This window comes from Bos indicus, chromosome 24 (assembly GCF_029378745.1).
Source record: "Bos indicus isolate NIAB-ARS_2022 breed Sahiwal x Tharparkar chromosome 24, NIAB-ARS_B.indTharparkar_mat_pri_1.0, whole genome shotgun sequence".
Taxonomy (NCBI): domain Eukaryota; kingdom Metazoa; phylum Chordata; class Mammalia; order Artiodactyla; family Bovidae; genus Bos; species Bos indicus.
This window is the reverse complement of record NC_091783.1, coordinates 52,916,468-52,931,588: the sequence shown is the minus strand read 5'-3', so window position 1 is coordinate 52,931,588 and position 15,121 is coordinate 52,916,468. Positions and strand designations below refer to the sequence as shown.

At 38.4% G+C, this 15,121-nt stretch overlaps 1 protein-coding gene across 1 annotated transcript in view; it reads right to left on the bottom strand.

Annotated features, from left to right (window-relative positions):
* The window catches only part of DCC (DCC netrin 1 receptor), a 1,293,116-nt gene that overhangs the window by 455,847 nt on the left and 822,148 nt on the right, over nucleotides 1-15,121 (bottom strand). The window lies entirely within an intron of this gene.

The following is a 15,121-nucleotide window of genomic DNA, read 5'->3' as shown; positions in this document are numbered from 1 at the left end:
TCTTACCATCTGTATCACTTAATTGGCACTCAGCAACAGGAAACACAAGAGATATGGGTTTAATCCCTGGGTTTGGAAGATTCCCTGGAGTAGGAAATGGTAACTCACTCCAGTATGCTTACCTGGAAATTTTCACGGACAGAGGAACCTGGCTGACATTGTCCATGGGGTTGCAAAGAGTCAGACACGACTGAGTGCACACACACACACACACGCACATTAATTCCTTTATAACATCTCTTTGCTTGAATCTGTCTCTACAATCAAACTAATCTCTCTTGAAATCACTGGTGTTCTTGAGTTTTTTGATAGCCTACACAGTGACTAGCATGTCAGAGGCTCTTGACTATATATGTTGATTGAGACCTGGAGGAAATTTTCCCCGATCCTGCTCATCAATAATCACTCTTGCAGCCAGATCACCCATGTGTCACTTCGGCACATCCTTCCTTGGTTGCCTCATGCGATGTCAATAGCTTGTCAGCTCTGATTCTCCCTGTAGTTTCCAATGAGCTAATTTATAACTTGTTTTTACCTTTGTCAGTGAATAACAACTCTGACATCCTTCCAAGTACAGTCTAAAAATAAGACCCCTTGCCTATCAATCCCTCAACTGAGCATTCTTCTCTAACAGTATTTATTAGTTACTTTTCCTTAATAAATTCTATAATTATGGGTTTTCAATGCCTTCTTGAGAGAATAAAGAAATACTGTGAATGTACTTATTTTCATTTCAAAGTTAGGACAAGCACAGTATGCTGGTGTTGCAATTCACTTATATTTTAAAAGGTGACTATATCCTTTGTTTGAACTTTTGGCCTCAATACCCTCCTGGTGATGAAGAGGGATTGAGTACCACCCCTGTTCTAAAGTTCTGAAGTTCCTCTGTGTCATTTTCTAAAGCAGTCTTTTAAGTAGGCTTGACAATGAACTGAGTGACCCCATTAAATTTAGATCTTCAGAAACACTACATTCACTCTCCATCGGCAAATACTATACTTTTCCTCTAACTCAGTCTCCCTCAAGGCTCAACTACAGAGTAATCTGGATGTCTTGGATAAAACCATGTAGTTTAAAAATTAACACCACATTAAGCCCTCCAAACATAGAAATCAAGGAAGAAACACTATCACTTAGGAAGGCAGGAAAACATCTATGATCAAAGGTGAAGAAAAGATGGATGCAGTATGGTTCAGGATTTAGCAGGTCAGAGGAGGAGTAAACTCAAGTGTGTCTGAGATATTCACAGGAAGCAAATGACTCACCCCACAGAACCCAGATAACCTCATACTATGAAAGGCCCATGGCAAGGTAATGGGCTTCAAGCAGGAGAACTGTTGAAACTTTGTGTTAAGCACACCAAGCTCCCTCTGTTCCCTCCCTAACACAGTCAACTTATTTGTCCTCAGGCAACCTGGGTAGGAGTAAAGAGGTGTAGCCTAGGCAGCAATTAAAAGAGAAAAGCTCTGGACTTGGGACACCAAGTAACAGAGAAGAGGAGGAATAATGTGTGAGATGGGAGACGGAAAGATTAAATCAAATCGGCACACTGGAAAGGAGAAGTTCCACACTTCTTAACCCTCTTGGCTCCAAAACCTAGGAGCCAGACTGATAAATCCAGAGCAGAAGGAAGAGAATTTCTCTTCGGGGAATCCACACCACAACAGAGTAAAGACTAAAAGACGCTATTATTTTGAAGACTACTCCTAGAAGATAGATGGCCACGTGACTGTCCTAAACGGAAGCGTGAGGTTTGATCTTCCTGCCTACATACACAGTGCTTGTATAAGATGTTCAGTGCTTCACTTTAAAGTCTGCATTGGTAGCCTGGACTCCAGAATCTTTAGGAATATCTCTGACATGAAAGAGACAGAAAAAATGTAAAAGGGAACTTGGAGGAAATACAGATGACACATAAAGAGATCAGAAATAATGTCTAAAATCAAATGGCAAATATTGAATAATATGGATAGAAATTTCATACATAGCTGGAGGGATTATAAAATGGTATTTGATTTTTAACTACTTTGGTGAACTATTTTGGAGTTCCACATGACCTAGCAACTCTATTCTTTAAAAATTAACTTTGATTAGAGTATAGTATAGTTACTTTACAATGTTGTTAGAGTCTACTATATAACAAAGTGAATCAGCCATACATATAAATAAACCCCTCTTTTTTGAACTTCCTTTCCATTCAGGTCATCATAGAGTACTGAGTAGGGTTCCCTGAGCTATACAGTAGGTTCCCATTCATTATCTACTTTATACATGGTATCAATAGTATATATATGTCAATCGCAATCTCCCAATTCATCCCACCTCCCACTTTACCCCCTTTGGTCTAGCAACTCTATTCTTAAGTGAAAATAAATATGTTAACAAAAACCTACTTGTAAATGTCCACAACAGCTTTATTGATAACAGTAAAAAATCAGAAAAGAATCCCAATAACTACCAATAAAAAACAGATAAGCAAATTATGACCAATGGTATAGCATTTGGCAATAAAGTAAGAATTGTTGGTATATGTAACAACATGGACTACCCTCAAAAAATGAGGTTAGGGGGAAGAAGTCTGATAAAAAGAGGCAGTATTTCGTGTAAGTCCACTTATACGAAATCTGGGGCTTCCCAGATGGTGCTAGTAGTAAAGAACCCGCCTGCCAATGCAGGTGACGCAGGAGACATGGGTTCGATTCCTGGGTTGGGAAGATCCCCTGGAGGAGGGCATGGCAGCCCACTCCAATATTCTTGCCTAGAGAATCCCATGGACAGAAGAGCCTGGCAGGCTACAGTCCATAGGGTCGCAAAGAGTTGGACATGACTAAACAGACAGCACGCACACATACGAAATCTAAATGCAGGCAAAACTAGTCTATGGTGTTAGAAATCAGATAATGGCACAGGTATGTAGAAAGGGGAGAAAAACAGGGCATAAAACCATGAGAGAATACCCTGGAGGGATAAAAATCTACAACTTGTTTTGGGCGGCAGTTACATAAGCACATGGCATAATCAACAGATTAAAAAAATATATCTTAAAAAGAAGTTTATGATTTTACATAAATACATTTTGGATGTATGGCTTCCTGCTGGCTCAGATGGTAAGGAGTCCACCTGTGATGCGGGAGACCTGGGTTTGATCCCTGGGTCGGGAAGATCCCCTGGAAAAGAAGATGGCTACCCACTCCAGTATTCCTGCCTGGAGAATCCCATGGACAGGCCTGGCAGGCTACAGTTCTTGGGGTCGTAAAGAGTCAGACATGACTGAGCGACTAACACTTCACATAAGTGTATATAGCTGTCAAAATTCAGTGAACTAAACACTTAAGTGCATTTTGTTGCTGTTAGTTATACCCCAATTTAAAATTAAACACACACACACACAAAGTAATGGAGGAGAAAAACTGTGAGGTACAGAGTAATTAAAGCATTAATCTGCCAAAATAGAAATCAATGTGTAATATCTAAAAGTAACAGCTATGCACAACAGCTATTTCTATTATTTAGAAATACAAAGGTAAATGCAAGAAGAAACAGCTAAACATTTGAAAATGATTGTCTTAAAAGAGGCACGTCATCTCAGATGAAAGAGACCATGAGAGCCCCATGCCTCATTCCTGCCTCTTTTTCTCTCCCCTTTCTTCTGAAAACATATTTAAGCAGACTTAAACATGTTTTTTAAAATAATTTCCTGGGAACACCCTGGCTGTCCAGTGGTTAGGACTCCACGCTCTCAGAGCCAAGGGCCTGGGTTTAATCTTAATCGCTGGTTGGGGAACTAAGATCTCACATCCCACACACCAAACAGTAGGGCTCCCCTCCAAAAAAATTCCTTAATAATAATAATTCTAAAAAAATAATGCAACTAAGAGAGGAAAAAAAGGGAAAATGAAAATTCTGGTGCATTGAGAATAATGAGTATTAATAGAGTCACAAGAATGATTTGCAAATGGTGAAAGGTGATAACAACCTGTCTTCAGATGTCACTGTTGTCATTAGGATATGACAGATGCAAGGACGGAAAGGAGGAAATATTAGCTGTCTCGATGTTACTACCAGATATTGGGAGGGAAGGTGCATTTTTAAGCCAAGTTGAGCTGAGTTCGTGCATTCATCTTCTTTCTAATACCACTCTTCAAAACTGGTCTTATTCTTTTTAGCAAGCTAACTATTACAAAAAATTGGGGCAAATAGATGTATTTATATCAAATCATAAATTGATTTTTAAGATAGCTTGTATCTTTTAATCTGTTGATTATGCACTTAGCACAATATACAGTATATTAAAAAAATAAAAGCTATCTCCCTCACTAAAGTAAATGAGAAAAGAGGTTGAGTTCATGATCATTCAGCTCAGTTCAGTCACTCAGTCGTGTCTGACTCTCTGACACCCCATGGACTGCAGCATGCCAGGCTTCCCTGCCCATCACCAACTCCCAGAGTTTACCCAGACTCATGTCCATCGAGTTGGTGATGCCATCCAGCCATCTCATCCTCTGTTGTCCCCTTCTCCTCCTCCCTTCAATCTTTCCCAGCATCAGGGTCTTTTCAAACGAGTCAGCTCTTTGCATCAGGTGGTCAAAGTACTAGAGTTTCAGCTTCAACATCAGTCCTTTCAAAGAACATCCAGGACTGATTTCCTTTAGGATGGACTGGTTAGATCTCCTTGCAGTCCGAGGGATTCTTACGAGTCTTCTCCAACATCACAGTTCAAAAGCATCAATTCTTTAGTGCTCAGCTTTCTTTATAGTCCAACTCTCACATCCATACATGACTACTGGAAAAACCATAGCCTTGACTACACGAACCTTTGTTGGCAAAGTATTAGGACATGGCTAACATGACATTGGGTTACCCAGGTGGTATCAGTGGTAAAGAACCCAACTGCCAATGCAGGATATATAAAAGCCGCACATACGATCCCTGGGTTGGGAAGATTCCCTGGAGGTGGGAACAGCAACCCACTCCAGTATACTTCCCTGGAGAATCCCATGGACAGAGGAGACTGGAGGGCTACAGGCCATGGGGGTCACAAAGAGTTGGACAGCACTGAACAACTGCCATACAGAGAAAATAGATAACTAGTGATATCCTAGTGTATAGCTCAGGGAACTCTTCTCAGTGCTCTGGGGTGAACTAAATCGGAAGAAAACCCCCCAAAATGGGGATTTATGTATACTAATAGCTGATACCCATTGCTATACAGCAGAAGTGAATACAATATTACAAAGCAACTATACTCCAATAAAAATTAACTAAAACTAAAAATAAAGTCATATATTTGATTTCTGCCAATATTCAACTGATCCAAATTAAACAACAAAACAAAAAAACCTTACATTGGACTAGTAACATTAGGGATCAGAGTGGTTCTATCTTGCAGTGTTTATTAGCTTCAAAACCATTGAATGTAGATCTATAAGGTACCTGTAGATAGAAGGAACACTGGTAAGATTTACACCCTGTTGAATAGTGAACACTCAACAAACTGTAGGAAGTGTTAAGTTTAGCCAATTCCAGAAAAGTATGAGGGACAGTATGAGCAAGTTCCATCCTGATGATCATGAACAACTAGAAACTAGCCCAGTCTTTTAGGGAGCATCTCTTACCCAACTGAATCCTTCTAAAAACATCCTTGCTGAAACTGTCTCCATTTAACATGTGTTGAACTGAAAGCATCTGAGTGATGAGCCACCACCTGCCAGACTTTGGCTCCTGGGAGACCTCCAAGTAGTCATCGTTTATCTTTTGTGTCCTAAATTCTTCAATGCCAGGCATTTTTGCCAAAAAATAATATATTGGACATAAAATAATTCTGAAGCAGACAGCATGATCCTCATTTTCAGCTCCTATTTGTGAATTTCAATGTTTTGGTTTTCTTCCCAGTTATTTCCACATGTTGGAATTGTGCCTGTCAACTCCAAAGTCATAGCAATTTCTTTCTTACTTATGCTCTCATCTGACCTGAGCATCTGGATGATGCCAGCATTCCAAGAAAACAATGACAACAAAAAACACGAATTTCAAAATGAACAGTTCTCAGCGATTGATGTTAGTCTGTGCTACTTTTCATTCTCCACATATTTTATATTTATCTGAAACAAATAGTTGGGCGAATAAGATCAACAGGAGAATCAATGAGCAGCCCAGAATATTCACGCTGTACCAATATATCTGCATTTCCTTCCAATTCTTTCCTGTGTTTAAAGCCTAAGAAGATATACTTACTGCTCATAGCAACAGCTCAATACAGTGCCTCAAATACCTGCCACAATGAGTCACCTACTTTCAATAACAACATAAAAGCAAAGCACTTCTAAGCTTGTAAAAGTTGCATTATTAACTATGCTGTTCCTCTAGCTAGTTGGTATATTAGCTAAGGAGAGTTGGGACCTTGTAGGAATGTTTTATTGCTTTCTCAAAAATTCTAGGCACAAACAATATCCCAAAGGTTAAAACCAAGGAAATGACCTTCAACAAGATACCTCAATCTTAAAAGGAAGATGAGTCAAGAATTATGAATTAAGAAACCCCAGTTTGTCCAGAATGTTTCTGGAACATTCTGTGGTCTCTTTGGATTTACCCATATTATTGCTTCTACCTCTAACCTGCTCCTCCCTCTCTCTCCCATTCTCCCAGAACTTCTACCTGATTGCAGGGCATTTCATCCTAAAGTCTGTTTCAAACATCCCTCCCTTGAGATTAAGTCCCTTTCTTTAAGTTCACACAACATTGTGCATTTCTTCTCGGGCACACTCAATAACTTGCTGTGACTTGTTCAACGTGCCTCTTCTTCCCAGAGCACGAGCTCCCTGCCAGTAGATTGATCCATTCCCTATTATATATGATATGTGTTCTTCTCTTGGATCCCACATGTCAAGTTACAGAATAATAATATAAAAAGATCACTATGTCTGTGTGTGCATTTTGGGGCTGTGGTCCAAACTCTATTGGATTGGCCTGGTTGTAGACTTGCTGCTTGGTGCTCCAAGAATCAGAGACTTGGGAATGAAGGCAACTGTGATACCAGGACATATTATTCTACTGAATTGTTTGCTTGCTATAATGCCTTTGTCCTGGAGAATCCCTGATGATGAGCTGTTTTGTGACCATTTTGAGCCAAACATTAAACACAGTAAATATTGGTAGGACCTATAAGAGTGAGTACCAATAAAGAAAATCACCAGGGAAAAATAATGAGGACATGCAGTTTCAGGGCATGGGAAGATATGGTGGTGGTTTAGTCGCTAAGTCGTGTCCAACTCTTGCAACCCCACTGACTGTATCCTGCCAGGCATGGTGAAGGCCTAATATAAGAACTTTTCAAGCAAAGAAAATACAAGCTATATTTGGCAGAGTAAGAACCAAGATGATGCTTTGAAGTGTCCTTAGGGCTTAAACAGCTCTGTGACAGACGGTCATCATGAACTGCGTTACCCATCACAATGTCAATGAGAGCAGACAGGCTCCACAAAAAAAGAAAGGTGCAATTTTGCAACTTTATAATAAAATAAAGTTCCTACCATCACAGAAAGTATTGTTGCAGTAAGATCCATAAATCTTTGGCATTTCAGCAAATTATTATGTACCAGATGGTTGACAAAAAAAAAAAATTATCTCCCCACATAATTTGTATTACTGCTTAAAATAGAGTGGCTTATCATTGGTTTAAACTTTGAAATTTTACATGTGTATATACAAACATATATATATATATTTTTTTCAAGATGTGTAATTGATGAAAATTAGTTAAAATCTTCAGGCTGTCCAATACATTTGGAACAATTATTTAAAAGTAGAAATGATAATGATTCTGATGAGAACACTATATTACTCAAGCAGCTGTAAGTGGCCCAGAATAAATGTCCAGACTCTGACCTTCTCTCCCACTGTATTCAAAGGCACCCACAGAGAGATAGATTCCCCAAATAAATGGCGTTCTTACAGAACCAGCACAGCAAGTTACTCCAAGTATGGCATGAGAATGGACAGAGTTCAAATGTGGAATTTCCATTTCGTCTGCTAGCCAAAGAAAATAAATTTATAGATTGAATAAAAGGTTTTGAAAAACCACAAATATCTGTCATCGCCAATTATAACCTGATAGACTACGAAGCTAACTGGTATTTGACTATGTACATATTATGCACATTTTTTTCACCCTTAACTTGGACAAGCCTTTTAGAGAATATTAAATGACTACACATTATGATTTTAACTTGTTAAGCTTCTTTTAAATTGTCCCATTAATTTGGAATAACTAACTGCAGCATGCTAGAGACTGAGCATGTATTAGTAACCATGGAATTCTGCAGACAAGAATACTGGAGTAGAGAGCCATTCCCTTCTCCAGGGGATCTTCCCAACCCAGGGATTGAACTCAGGTCTCCCACATAGTAGGCAGATTCTTTTTGTCTGAGCCACCAGGGGAGCCCTGTATTTAAAAAAAAAAAAAAATTAGTTAAACCTAAAAGTTAAACAAAATGGAAATGAATCGATATTTGTAGCAGCACATTATTTTCATCATTATCTTATTATCTTATCACCACTGTTCTCAATCATATACTGTACTGATTAGCTACCTGTCAGCTTTTACCCTTAGACCCTGGCAAATGACTTGAATCCTCATCTCACCCAGCACTCTGACTGGAGACGGCCACACATGGTTAATGTCCCCTGGTTCTTGTGTGGCCTACTCTTGGTTTTCTCATATCTTCCCAAATCCTAGGCATTTAATGTGTCATTAGCTTCAGAGTATAGCCACACCCTGAACGTACATAAAATAGGCAGCTACAAGAAAATCTATAAGAAAACCTACCAACTTTAAAAAGGAGAAATCACAATATAGAAAGCAACTGGTTGAGAACAGACAGAAGAGAAATAAAAGTGTTAGTACAGCAACCGAATAAACACCAAAAGCATGTATAAAAACTATGGACCAGCCTTCTCAGTAAAATTCTTAAAAACAGCATCCTGGGAAGGTAATCTGGCTACAGGAAGCCTCATCTACCCATGCATCTCCCGGAAGCGAAATTCAGCTGACAGCCAATCATCAGATACATTCCTGATGTGCATCACTGACAATTTCATCACCCAGAAAGTAAAGAAAGTGATGAGCAAAATGGCAACTCAGGACTTAATTCTAGCCAAGGAGAAAGGACAGGAAGATGAGATGGATGCAAGAAGAAAACTGGGAGGAAAGGGCCATATGCTACTGGAGTACTGCCGTCATGGCTGGGAGGGATGAAGGCCTTGATTGGACATGAAAATGATGCTTAAAGGTAGGAAAAATGGAAGGAAGCAGTGGAAAGAATAAAATAAAGAAAAACCAAAAAGAAAAAAAGATATGAATTTAGTGTCAGAAAATTGAAGAGGAGAATGGTTTCTCAAGAATGGGCAGTCCTGCTTAAAAAGGAAAGGTACTGCAACTCTGCCTCCTTAAATTATCTCAAGAGCAATCAACTAAGAAGGCATGGAAAGAAGCTAATAGGGATGGCTGCACACAGACTTTTCCAGTGAGCTCAGATTAAGAATGTATTCCAAAGTCTGCAAGGGCCTCTGAGAACTGCTACTGCTCATCTTTCCATCTCCCTTCATGGCTGCCATGCACCACCAGCATCCCTCACTGTCCTCCAGGCCTTAAAGATCCTGCTACCTGACTTTGTAGGTCTTGGTCCAAATTGTTCCCCGGTCTTAGATCACTAGTACTTCACCCATCACTACGCTACTTCACTCAACTACCTTCTACACCTCTTTCAGATCTCAGCTCAAAGGTTAATTCCCCAGGAAAGTCTGCATCTGATCCCATTACAAACATGCTCCCAACACTCCCCAATTTATTTATACACTGCTATATTATATGGGAGAAGGCAATGGCACCCCACTCCAGTACTCTTGCCTGGAAAATCCCATGGATGGAGGAGCTTGGTAGGCTGCAGTCCATGGGGTCGCACAGAGTCAGACACGACTGAAACGACTTAGCAGCAGCAGCAGCATATTATATACTGAGGATTCCCTGGTGACTCAGAGGTAAAAGAATCCACCTGCCAATGAAGAAGATGCAGGTTCAATCCCTGTATTGGGAAGATTCCCTGGAGAAGGAAATGGCAACCCACTCAAGTGTTCTTGCTTGGAGAATTCCATGGATGGAGGAGCCTGGTGGGCCACAGTCCATGCGGTTGCAAAGAGTCAGACATGACTGAGCGACTTCACTTTCTTTCTTTCTATAGTTCCCTTTGGAGAAGGAAATGGCAACCCACTCTGGTGTTCTTGCCTGGAGAATCCCATGAACAGAGGGGCCTGGTGGGCTACAGTCTATGGGGTTGCAAAGAGTTGGACACGACTAATTAACTAACACACACACAAAAACATATATATATATATATATATATATATATACACACACACACATACATACATACACACCTGTATTTTATAGTAATTGTAACATCTTGTTATAATACATGAAAGGGGTTTCTTGATTATCATTTGACCCCACACTAGACTATAAGCTCCATGAGGACAGATTGTAATGTCCATTGGCTCCTTAAAAGAGGTCCAGTGTCCAGCACAGGCCTTAGTATATATCAGACATGTAATAAATATTTTTTATTGCTGTTGAATTCACAAGAAAATGACTGAACACCAAACATGGAAGAAGGGGCATTTAACAAACATGTGCACACAAAAGGGAGATAAAACTTAGGATAATGACAGGAAGGTGAAAGATCAGAAACAGCTAATGTCTGCAAAATATGGAAAATGAGAGCTTTAAAAGTAACTACTTTAGGAAAACAATATGAAAAAGAGCATATATGTACACACATATGTATAACCGAGTCACTTTGCCATAAAGAATTATTAAACACAACATTGTTCATTGACTATACTTCAATATAATTTTTAAGTAGCTATCTTACACCATTTTTCTTTTCCTTCTACCTGCTTCAAAAAAAACCCCATCATGTTAATACCTGAAAAGTCTTGTGACATTCCCTCTTAAAGGTCAGAGCATGAGGCAATTTAATTAAATCCTGAATTGATTCTGACAGCTAAAGGTTTGGTCTAATAGCCTGATGGTAAAGCAAAGCTAATATGGTCAATCATATTTATGACATGTTTTCCAAGATAAAGTTTTTCTAGCCTATTGAATTTATAGAAATAAGGGGGACCCATCAGAACAAATCTATATCTTAATGACACAGTGTTCCTCGTTCAAATGAGTGTCACAGACAAGAAGAGATGCAAGCATCAGATAAACAGCGATCATGGGGTTACTATTTATAAGCCTACACTAATTATGGTTTATCTTTTCAAGAGGTCATAATGTATTTGTTTACACTATTATCAGACACCATGAATCTGGAGTGAAAAAAAAAATGGCTCTTTAGAATTTAATAGCTAAAGCTACTTTTAATTCTATTCGTGTATCTATTATGGTAAAATCAGTGTTAAGTGTCATAACTGTGACCAATTAAAGGCATTTCAGACCACTAGTCACCAGTTTCACAAACAATCTCCGGGATTTAATTTGCATGTGAGTCAGCTTGAAAACTGAGAAGTTTGAAATCATTCACTCAACTGGTCAAAAGCCATGGAGCGGTTGGTCAGAAACAATTAGAGAAGGAACAATTGAATAACTTTACTTATTACTTTCCAAACGTAAGGTTGCTGTAATTTAGCAGGGAATCTCTTTCTCAAAAAAGTTTTGTGTAGACCCTCAAAGCGTGCAGCACTGAGTTAATCATCAAAACATCCAATAAACCATTTTATAAAAATGCAATGGCTTTTCATTAAAACAGTCAGGCACAGAGTGAGGTTTATAGGACAATCAACATTAGGAATGACTTTCTCAAGGGAAGTTAAGTTAGCATCTTTGGTTCGTAGTGTTTTGCATCTGTGAAGTTTATAAAAATCAAGTAATTATAATTAGATATAAGAAGTGTATACTTCTTATATTAAGGTGATATTAAGATATAAGAAGATCCTACTATATAGCACAGGGAACTATATACTATATTCAATATTCTGGAATAAACCATAATGGAAAGAATATGACAAAGAGTGTGTGTGTGTGTGTGTGTGTGTGTGTGTGTGTATACATGAATCACTTTGCTTTACACCAGAAACTAACAAACATTACAAATTGACTATACTTCAATGGCAAGAAAAAAAAAAGAGGTATTATGCACAAAACTGTTAACCAAAGTGTTGAATTCATCATAGATCCTCAGTTATATACCGTTCGTATTGTTTTATATTTGAAAAGAACAGCAAAGTAAAAACTTAGCTTTGATTTCCAGAACAATTAAAAATAAAGTTACAAATATTATTGTTGCAGGCAAATACTCTGCAGAGGAGGAACAGAGATAGAGTCAAGAATTCAAATAAAAGTCACTAAACATGTGCACATAATCCATCTGAGACAGAGGCTGTGTAAATGCTCACGAATCTGAATGGTCAACATGCAGAAATGCGTACAAATATTTTGTTCCACTCTGAGGGTTTCTCTTCATCTTGTTTATGGTTTTCTTTGCTGTGAAAAAAGCTTTTAAGTTTAATTAGGTCCCATTTATTTATTTTCTTATTTTCATTACTCCAGGAGGTGCATCAAAAAAGACGTTGACATGATTGATGTTGAAGAGTGTCCTATCTTTTCCTCAAGAGTTTCATAGCATCAGACCTTAAAAGACAACTCTCAGAATGGGAGAAAATATTTGCAAAATGAAGCAATTGACAAAGGATGAATCTCCAAAATATATAAGCAGCTCAGGCAGCTCACTGTCAAAAAATAAAAAACTCAATCAAATAAAAAAAAAAGGGGGGGGGAGGCTGAAGACCTAAAAATAAACATTTCTCCAAAAAAAGACATTTAGATGGGCAAATACAGGTAAAGATGCCCAACATGACTAATTATTAGAGAAATGTAAATAAAAACTACAATGAGATATCGCCTCACACTGGCCATTTTGATGAATGGCCATCATCAAAAATTCTAAAAAGCAATAAATGCTAGAGAAGGTGTGGAGCAAAGGGAACCCTCCTACAGTATTGTTGGGAATATAAACTGGTATAGCCACTATAGAGAACCATATGGAAGTTCCTTAAAAAACTGAAAACAGAGCTACCATATGCCCCAGCAATCCCACTACTGGGCATATAAATGCATATATGTGGAATCTAAACAAATGGTATAGATGATCTTATATGCAAAGCCGGAGAAGGCGATGGCACCCCACTCCTGTACTCTTGCCTTGGAAAATCCCATGGACGGAGGAGCCTGGTAGGCTGCAGTCCATGGGGTCGCTCAGAGTCGGACAGGACTGAGTTACTTCACTTTCACTTTTCACCTTCATGCATTGGAGAAGGAAATGGCAACCCACTCCAGTGTTCTTGCCTGGAGAATGCCAGGGACAGGGGAGCCTGGTGGGCTGCCGTCTATGGGGTCGCACAGAGTCGGACACGACTGAAGCGACTTAGCAGCAGCAGCAGTATATGCAAAGCAGAAATAGAGACGCAGTGGTAGAGAACAAATGTATGGACACCAATGGGGAAAGGAGGTGGTGGGAGAAATTCAGAGACTGGGACTGACATATATACAGCACTGATACTATGCATAAACCAGACAGCCAATGAGAACGTACTGCGCAGCACAGGGAACTCAATGCACTGTGGTGACTCGGGTGGGAGAAAGTCCAAAAGGAGGGGATGCATGTGTATATGTACGTATATATGCATGGCTGATTCATTTTTCTATATTTAGAAAGTATCACAATGTTGCAAAGCAACCATACTTTGATAAAAATTAATTGAAAAAAAGAAGAAGAAATGTGAACTTGGACTAAAAGAAATGCAAGAAATGAGTGGTGTCCAATGACTTTGTTTGGCATATGCTGTAACATTTAATGTAACTTTCACTCTTAAACGCACCCCACATTATTTCACATGCAGTATGCTGAAACATTGTATTAAAAGGTGTTAAAATAGTTCTTAATTTACCTCTGAAAAGATATATTCCCCATAAAGTCCTTTTGCTTCCAATCACTCATTTTATATGCCTAACCAACTCTGGATTTTCTTTGGCTCTTCTTAAATTTTTCTAACTTTATCATATACGAAACAAATGAATGTGTGTGTGAAGATGGCTTTATGGCATCTCACTATCCTTAACTTTCTCACCAGATTTCACAGCAATCTACATATTTAATGAAGTGTTAAGTATGCAATTCAAATTTTGTTTCCTTAATGACAAAATGTATTTCCTTCCCTAATGTTTTCCATAGAACAAAGTGAGTCACAATTCCACTAATTACAACAGACTTCTTTCAATGTATTTCTAAAATTTCAGTAATCTCTGCCCTGGAGTAACATTTGCCCCCTCCCCCTCCAAAATATCTATTAATTTAAATATAGCTTCTATTTAAATATTCTAACTGTAAAACACATTTTCTATCAAGAACATCCTCCACCCAACCAAGAAGGAAAAAATGGTACTGACTGAAATATATTCCAGCTTTACATGTACAGATGTAGATTTAAAATAAGTCTGTAATTATCAGGCAGCTTTTTAAATAATTTAGCAGCAAGACACATCACGGCTTGTGGCTTTATTCTATCATAGCATTCCAATATTCATTATTCGTAATCATTACTGTGCTTATTAGCAGAAGGAGGCCCCCACATCTTCCTTGTAGATTCAAACAGGTTCTTTGAGCACAAAGGTAAGCAGAACATAGAGTTAAACTGTGTTACGTAACCTTCTCATTAGTGTACATATAGCTTCTGGTTACTAAGCAAAAGTTAATTCTTACATGTGTTAAATAATAAAGCTATAGCCTTTTATTCAACTGAAGAATGTCTTATCCAGTTACAAATTGCCTGATGCATTGCTTTTAAGAAAAACCTATACCAATTAAAAATAGCATTCTCCTTTTAAGATTAAACTCTAAAGTTAGGGTGCATTTTAATTCTATCTATGCTTGTTTTTATGCAAGGCTAATTGAGGAAGATGAATAGTACTTTATACAAAGATTTTCTCCCCCAAATATGTGATCTTAAAACAGAACATGAAAAGATTTCAGATATAATATATTCTCATTTCAGGATTTGTAGAAAC